Here is a 9,429-nt window from a genome sequence, read left to right on the forward strand (position 1 = left end):
AGCTTCAAAGGAAAGACCATGTGAAGGTGTACCACAAAGATAGCGAAGAATTCGCTTTATTGCTAACCAATGTAAATCAGTGGGACAATGCATAAATTGGGCCACCTTGTTAATGGCACAGCTAATATCGGGGCGAGTGTTAGACAAGTACTAAAGTGCACCAACCACTTGCCTATAAGCAGTAGCATCAGAAAGAGTAACCCCATCAGTGATGGATAATAAATGACCATAAGCCATGGGAGTAAGAACAGGCTTTGCCTCATGCATCTCGGTATGATGAAGAAGATTTGAAATGTAGTTCTTCTAAGTGACAAACAAACCCAAAGTGGTGCGAGTAACCTCCATACCAAGAAAATAATGTAAGTCTCCAAGATTTTTTAAAGCAAAAATAGTAGACAAGGCCTTCTGAAGGCAAGAGATAACCTAAATATCATTACCGGTTACAAGCATATATCATCAACATAGACCAAAAAATAAAGCATCACTCTTTGACCAATAGATGAATAGAGACGAGTCGGTCTTGGAACCCACAAAACCATGAGAAACAATAAAAGAGCTGAGCTTGCTTGAGCCCATATAAAGACTTCCTCAAGTGAAAAACATGAGATGGAAATTGGGGATCCACAAATCCAGGAGGTTGAGTCATGTACACATTCTCAATTAAGTCACCATGTAGGAATGCATTTGAAACATCAAGTTGATGGAATGGGCCAATTGTTGGTTACAGCTAAGGATAAAACGACTCTAATAGTGGTATGTTTAACAACTGGGCTAAAGGTGTCCTCAAAATCATAACTGGGACGTTGATGGAACCCCTTTGCCACAAGGCATGCTTTGTAACGCTCTATTGAACCATTGGGACACAGTTTCACCCGAAAAACCCATTTACACCCAACAATATTTTGAGCTGTATGAACAAGAACCAAGTCCCAGTTCCATTATGAAGAAGAGCATTAAAATCGTCTTGCATTGCAGTACGCCATTGAGGGAATCACATTACCTTAGTATAACAACTGGGAACTAGTGTATCATCACAAGCAGCCACTAGATTCAACCTATGAGGTGGTTTTAGAGAGCCAGTGCATGAGCTGGTTTGCATCGGATGAATAGAACTCAAAGAGCCATTGGCAATGACAGAATCATTGCATAGGGTAGAACATGGTCCATTTCCATTAGGAGCCACACAAGCAATAGTAGGCTCAACAGATGGCTCAAATGGCTCATAATTTACTAAAGTCGGTGCAGAGGAAGTTGATGGTTCAGTTGGCTCAAAATGTTGTGCATTAGCCAAAGGCGGCTTGAAAGCCATAGGTGGCATAAAATGACTTGGGCCACAACCTAATCTAGGCTTAGAAACATGGCCAACCCCAATATTTCTAGAAGCATTACTGCTGCGTAGACCCAAAGCAGTAGAAGAGGGGTGGGGAGAATTTCCAATACTAGGAGAGATATTACAAGTAGACTTACATGAACTTGTTACAGAAAAAATAGTTTCAGGAAAGTGCCATAGCTCCATAGATACAACAGGGAAAGAAGGCAAACTAAGCTTGTCACATCCACCCAGCCGTTACCCTATTTGGCATACTCGGGTATGTGATCCACAATCCAGATCCATCGCCTGCCCCCTCGCGTCCATCTCATGTATCGTAACTATTTATCATTGTCTTTCTCTTTCCGTTTTCGTTTTCGTCCTCTCCTCGTGTCTTGTTCTCCCTTCTGTCTCGTGTTTTCTTCCCGTTTCTCCTCCTCTTTCTTCTATCTTTTTTCTCCTCTGTGTCCCCGGCTCCCCCCCTCCCTGTCCTTTCCTCCTCGGCCCTCCCTTCTTCCGTGCTCCCCCGGGGGGTTTGTCTGTCCGTCTCGTGTGCCCTCGTCTTCTCCGGTTCTCCTTTGCCGTGTTCGCTCGTTTTTCCTTTCTACCATTGTCTCTACTGTGCTATGTTGCACTGTGCGTTTTCTAACTCTTGTGCCTCTCTTGGTGCATGCTTTCGTCTGCCCTCTTCTTTGGTGTCTCGGTCACTCTCCGGGTTGGGTCCTCTCCCTCTCGTATCCTGGTTGGGGTTTTGGTCCCGCTCTCTCCTCATCTTTGGTCTGTATTGGCGCTGTCGGTAGCCTGCCCTGCGTCATCTACTCGGTCGTATCGTGATTCAGATCTTCCATTCCTCCCATCCCGGTATCCTTCACCTGTCACTTTCCCCCGACTCATCACTCTTTGGTCATCCACAATGTGCGGGCTCTCCGTCCTCTCCGGTTGACTCCCGTCTTGGCGCCGTGGCCATGTCTAGCTTTTGCCCCTCCTTGGCCCCTTTCGGGTTCCGTGCTGGTTTATGTCCTCCCCGGGTTGGTTCCGGTCTTGAGCCCATCACCTCACTCCCGGGTCGTTCGGTCTCATGCCCTTCCGATTCGGGTCCGCCGACGACATCCTAGCCACACACTGGACAATCCTTGTTGTCATCCAATACCCGGGTGTCTGGCCCTTCGGGCATCCCTACTTTCCCTCCGTGCCTCCGCGTCTGCCTCCCCAATCCCGTTATACCTAGCAATCACTCTCGTCCATCATTCGCATTCTTTGATCATCATCTGTGTTAAATCTCCCATGTCCATCATTATATGTGCAGTTTCTTATAACGGTATTGATCCTCTCTGTTCTAAAACTGTATCGTCCTATGATATTCAGCATTAGGGTTGTGTTCACTGTTATAGCATCAACATGTACATAGCCTTGTGTTTTGGCGATAACCATCCTTACCTTGTTGTTGATGCGATCCAGGTTACGGTGATCCATTGTGTTAGACCCTAAACAACATAACGAGATTGGTCGGAGTTGGGGTCGCGGTCCGTTGGTTGCGTCGCCTTTGGTCGTGCTCTTGGTCGTGGCATCGACCGGTGTTGCCACGTCTCGGGGCTCTATTGGTTTTGGGGTTTTGGTCTTGGTCTTCCGGGGTCGTCGTCCGACATGGGGGATGCTTAGCGTATAGCACTACAAATCAGATTACACAATCTAATGGTCTAGTGGCCCCAATTAGACTACTAAGTTCAATAGACAAGAATCATGCTGGATTGAATCATTGCATTTGCATTGAAGCTGTATTGCTAGGGAACTTATGGTTGAATTGATCATTGCTAGCCTTAAATATGCATGCCACTATATCCTTGGTTTATGATAAGATGCATGAGTTAGAGAATCTGATGCTATGCAGGCTTGAATGAGGCATAACATCAATGGACATGGGGGGTTATAGGTTAAGCGGTGCCTTGGGTGTGGTTGCGGTTGCGGATCAACTCCGGTTTCACGCAATGGGTGGGTGGATGATAGAGAGTGGGTGATGAATCGTCCTTGTGTTGTTGATGGGACAAGGACAATGTTGGCATGTTTGGGTGGAATCTTCCTCACCTGCCTAGGAGGTGCTTTGGGGCTCTCCCACATTCTCGGGTGATATGTTGAATAGGGCTCAAACACGAGGCTGTATTGATAGGATTTTCATATCATTACTTCGTCGGGACTTTGGTCAATGGTCTTGGTCGTGGCTTGCCGTGGCTTGCCAAGGTCACCGCGGTTTCACGAGATTCGTTGTTCGCCTTCGGCGGGTTTGGTGGGTTATCGGGGTCAATTGGTGGGGTTTTCTTCAGATTCAATCAAGGTCTAGTTTCGGGAATACCTTTGGTTGTGCCGGAGTCCATTGGTGCTTCAACTAAATCACTCTTCTTCGTGTGCGATTCTCACTAACCCGCCTGTACTCGTGGGGTATTATCGTCAATGTCCATGGGCTCGGCTCCGACTCAAATTATCAATCAAAGGGTCCACAGTCTCTTCTCCCCGCTCGGGTCTTCGGCCTATAAACACGGGTCCGGGTCGGGGTCGGGGTTGGTGGGCTGGTTTCGGGCTTATATGGAAAAGTAGTTTCATCAAACTTAACATGCCGAGAAACATACATTTTCTTGGACTTGGGATCCCAACACTTGTAACCTTTGTACTGCAAACAGTAGCCCAAAAAGACATGAGGAACTAATCATGGTTCAAGCTTATTCTTGGAGTAAGGCCACAACCATGGAAAGCACTAACAACCAAATATCTTTAAGAACTTGAAATCTGGTGTAGTAGAGAACAACGCTTGTAAAGGAGACAAATTCCCAAGTGCAACAATAGGTAATCTATTAAACAAATAGATAGTTGTACTAAATGCAACAGTCCAAAACGAGGCAGGTATCCCAACGTGAAACAAAAGAGATAGTCCATATTCAACTATGTGACAGTGCTTTCTCTCAGCCACTCCATTTTGAGTTGGGGTGTAGGGACAAGATATCGGTTGAGAAATGCCAACAGAAGTAAATAATGGAATCAAAGCCCTATATTCAGTGCCACCATTGGATTGAAAAATTTTAATGGAATTGCTAAAATAATTCTCAACTTTGAATCTTGAAGCCTTCAAAGATAAATAACAAATCTGACTTTCTTTTCATTGCAAAAAGCCAAATGTATCGTGTATGATCATCAACAAATGAGACATAGTATGAATATCCATCAAATGAAGTACATGGAGAATCAAATCTAGAGGGCCCCTACTACATGAAATTGACCTAGGAAAGGGAAGTTGGTGACTGTGTGCACAACTACAAGCTTCACAATTATGTAATTAACCAAAAAAGGTAAACCAGAGGACTTCAACAAAGCAATTGTCCGTCTGGGGGCAGGATGTCCCAGCCTGCAATGCCAATCCAAAAGAGAGGTGAAAGCCACAGTTGAAGATGGTTCCAGTCGCAAGAGTGAGATGCCATTATCACTCAAGCCTTAAACAATTATCCAATGATCCAAAGCAATCTTAATTTCAAATGAACCAGCACAAAAGACAAAGCACACATCATTGTCACAGAGAATTTAGCAACATAAAGCAGATTACAATGAGCTTTAGGAGCATATAACACATCCTTCATCAGAAAACAACTACCAAAAGCATTCATAGAAGTAGAACCAATGTGCGTAATAGAAAGACATTGACCATTACCTACAATAATTGATTTAGAGCCAGTATAAGGCTCATAGAGAGCTAAATTCGAGATGTTTGTAGACAAGTGACAGTTAGATCCAGTATCTAACACCCAAGTGAACTTATTAGTTAACAGAGAAGACATTGCTAGAGTTGAGTAAGCCAAAAAAAATTACCTATGAAAGCATGATTGAACCTTTGTGGGCAATTGGAAGATTTATGACCTTCTCCATCACATAGTTGATAGATCAATCGAGAGTCATTCATGAACGAACGAGAAGAAGAAGAGTCGATTGAATGGTGTCACCTCTATTCAAAAGAGAATCACAAGAGAAACCACGGCCAGATCTAGAGGCTGTTGGAGAAAAATTATGATTATGCTGAGAATTAGAAAAGTGATCGAAATTCCGTCCTCCACAACCACAGTAATTATACCGGTGACCAGAATAACCACGATTACCTCCTCTTGACCAATTGTTACGATTATTGGAAGTATTCCTTATGAAATTAGAAGTAGAGTGAGCAGCACCACCTCGGGAGGCAATATTTGCCATTAAAATAGGGGCAGGAGGACCACTGGAAGAAGGATTAAGCTCATGTGTAAGCAAGAGGCCAAAAAGATCTTCAAAACTCACAGGATCTAGACGAAGTTCAATAGAGGTGGAGGAATCTCGGTAGTCTTCTCCAACGCCTCGCAAAGTTGCTAAAACAAGACCATCGTCTTGAATCGGACTATCAATAGCAGCAAGTGTGTCAGCCAATGTTTGTATCTCAAGCAAAAGTTCACTTACAAAGAAGTTCCTCTTTGTAAACGAAACAAACGATTATTAAGATGAAGAATCCGTGATCTAGATGAAAGAAGAGAAGATTCTAGCCAACGACTGCCAAGCGTCTTTAGAAGTCTTCGCTAAGACCACGTGGCAGAATAGTTTCATATAATGAAGAAATGATCCAGCCAAGAATCAATTGATCTTGACGATCCCACAGATCAGCAACAGATATATCAATAGTAGATCCACTATCTTCAAAACTTGGAGTTGTGGAAGCAGGATGAGGAAACAATCCATCCATATATCCTAATAGATTATGACCATGCAAGAACGGTAACAACTGAGCTATCCATATCAAATAGTTTGTATTGGTGAGCTTCAGAGATAGAAATGGATTGGAGTTGAAAGTCACCGAGAGGCGGAACAGCAAAACTCATAGCCATGGCTGACAAAATATCAAAAGAAAATAGCAGAGAACTCAAGAGAAAATAGTAGATTGCAAGAAATTGGTAAAGAAGTGGTAGAGTTCACAGAGAACAAAGCTGAATACAAGAAAGACTATAGCAGTTTCCAAGACAAAAAAACCAGAAACTAGAAGTTTCTTACGCGTGACAAGTTTCAAGAAACCAGATGTTTCAAGGAGCGGTTTTAAGAAATCACAAAAACCAAAAAAAAAAATAACACTAAAAACAAGATCTGAAAAGGCATGAACCAAAAAGGATGATACCATGTGAAGAATGATTTTCAATTAATTAATTAATTCATGGGATACAATCCTATATATACTTGTTGCAAATAACACAAGCATGTGACAACTGGCACATGAATAGAAAGACTTTACAACAGCCACTATGTAATAGTTGGTATACGTGTATCCTTTATAACATGTAATATGGACGACAACAAATAAAGAAGATACTTTGAGAATGGATATGGTGTTTGGGCATATGTCTTGGTGGTATCCATTCCTCTCTTATAGATAAAGAGGGGGTGATTGCTAATTTGATATAATTAGGGGTGTCAAAAGTTCGGGTTGGACCGGTTTCGGGCTGAAAAACACTTAGCCCAAACACGGCCCATTAAGAAAATAACGGTTTCGGGCCGGTGCGGTTTGGGTTCAAGCTGATTAATGGTTTGGGCTAACGGTTTAAAATTTGGGTTTAATAACGGTTTGGTTCGGGTTTACTAGCGGTATGTTTTGAGTACCTTGTTGATGTGTGGAATTTATCAAGTGCATGTAAACATATAAGCATTAAGTTCTCTTCAAGTCTCTTGTGTTGGGTGTTCAAAACCAAAAACTTTTTTCTACAAAGAAGTAAAAATTATAGAACTAATATACAAAATAAAGCTAGCATCTTGATGAATTTTAGTGGGTTGTCTTTGCTTATTCTCCTCCCCCTTATTGACACTTGTAAAAATAGATCAAAATAAAGCATTAAAAGATTTTCAAATGATAATACACTTGCTAAATATTTACTAAGCCCATCTTCCAAATGACAAAGGCTTTGAGGGTTGTTTGCATATCCAAACAACAATTAAGAAACAAATAGAACTTGGGGGTTTTCCTATCTTTATATTTTTTATTTATTTTTTCGGTTTTCGGGGGGGGGGGCGGGGTAAACCATTGCTGGTTCGGGCTGGTTCGGCTATGGCCGGTGGCGTTTGGTGGGTTTGCACCCCAGATTTTTTGGGGTGTCTTGTTTCCCTTTTTTGGGGTGTTGCGGATTTAGGAATGCAATCTTTTTTCTCAAATGAGACAAAATCATGTACTTAAATATATTGTCATTGGATCACAGGGACAACTTCATCTTAAAGTAACTTCCTCCGCCATGTGCGTGACTTTTCCTCCGTTGTGTGCGTGATTTCTTCCTAGCTTCATTCTGCGAGTAATATTTCCCTTTTTTTACTCTCAAAATGAGACCGAGATTCCAGCCATTGAATCATCTATTTTTAATGGCGCTTGAAGACACGTGTAGTTTAGGGCTGCCGTCTTTTGCAAGTTCCCAACATAACATTACCCCTAACAATGAGGCGAAAGACCTTTTAGATAATGAAGTTTACATGGGGGATGTTGAAAAGAAATAGGAAGGGATTAAATCAGAGTCAATTCTAGTGGGTTTGCTATAGGATGGTAAACATTATTGAAAACAAGCAGTTGAAGAAGGGTTGCTTCGTGCTTGGGATACTCGATATCCTATGCATATTTTGATGCTTGAAGAGTGAAATATAAGTTCCATTTTGAACATGAAATGGATTTGAGAAATGTTTTGAATGAGGGACCATGGTCTGTCTCTGGTAACCTCTTAGTGCTCAAAACAATGGAACGCTAAACAAAGGTGGGGATTTACTCTGAGTTTTTAGCAAGTGCATGGGTTGCCGGAGGATCTTAGGGAGGAGGAGGCTATCTTGCTTTTGATGAAGAAAATAGGAGTACCCAGTAAGTATATGATGATTGAGGGGTATTAGTTTAATACCAAAGTTCAATATATGCATATCAAGCTAAGAGTGGACATCAGGAAGCCTTTGAGGTTTTAAGTTGTCATAAAAAGAAAGACAAGGGTGTCTTACCAGTAGCAATCAAGGTTGAAAAGTTCCTCTATTCTTTTTGTTGTGCCATTCTTGGCCATGAAGAACAACGTTGTACGAGGTTCTTTGAATATTTAGCCAATCATCAGAGGTTACATGGATGAAGAATACCAACTGAGTGTCAAGGGGCTCCAAGAGCTAAGTGGGGAGTAGACCAGCGGTCAGCCGCTGACATAGGTTTGATCAAGAAGAATCCCGTTATCTCGGTTCTAGAAGGAGATGAGGATGCAAGTAGCAGCGAGAGTAACCTTCTGGAACAACAACCCATCATCGCCGGAGGTGTTGTGGAAAACCTTCCTAAGGAACATGTTGTACGTAACTCAGAGGGACATACAACTAGCCAATATGATTTTGAGATAGATTAGGGGAGCAAACGGCTTGTCGATCCTTGTGTGATACAAAATCAGACTTTTTCTTATGCAAAAAGCTTTTCATTTGAATCGATGTTGCAAGTTGATCTGCATCCAAACCAACTATCCAATCCATCCACTATCTCTACCGCCCAACTTGAATCCCATCTAGTTGGAACTTCACTAAACCTTTCTCATAACATCCAAGCCCTCACCATACTGAGGTTGTCTTTTCTCTGCTCTCCCATATGGCTAGCATCAATCTTACCAAACTTGGACCACAGGATATTAGACCTCAAGTAGTTACCCCTCTGTTAACTACTTTTTCCACACAAATCATGCCACAACAATCTATGCTAGTTTTTTCTTGCTTTGACACTTGCCTTTCTAGTGATATCTATCACTAGACCCTCCTTTCTGCCTCTTCTCTGCCTCTTCTAATAGTGGAGGACATAAGGCACCTGAAGACCCTTTTCATTTCTTGTAGTATTGATCATGTTACTGGGTCTAATATTGTGCGTTTTCTGCCCGGACCCGGTCTTTGGACTCGCGTTGGCATTCCCTCCTTGGTTGCAGGTTTGCTCTCTTGCTCCCTTGGCTTGTCCAACTAAATAAGAAGACTTGATTACCCAAAAAAAAAAAAATGTGGGTAACACACTTTCTCATCTTACTGAGTGGGACCTGTCGATTCAACCTATGTTTTCCCCCAAACCAATCCACGCTCACCTTTACCCCATTTCC

The sequence above is a fragment of the Hakea prostrata genome, chromosome 8 (genome assembly GCF_041222555.1).
Source record: "Hakea prostrata isolate BN-2017 chromosome 8, UWA_Hpros_2, whole genome shotgun sequence".
NCBI classification, from domain to species: Eukaryota; Viridiplantae; Streptophyta; class Magnoliopsida; order Proteales; family Proteaceae; genus Hakea; species Hakea prostrata.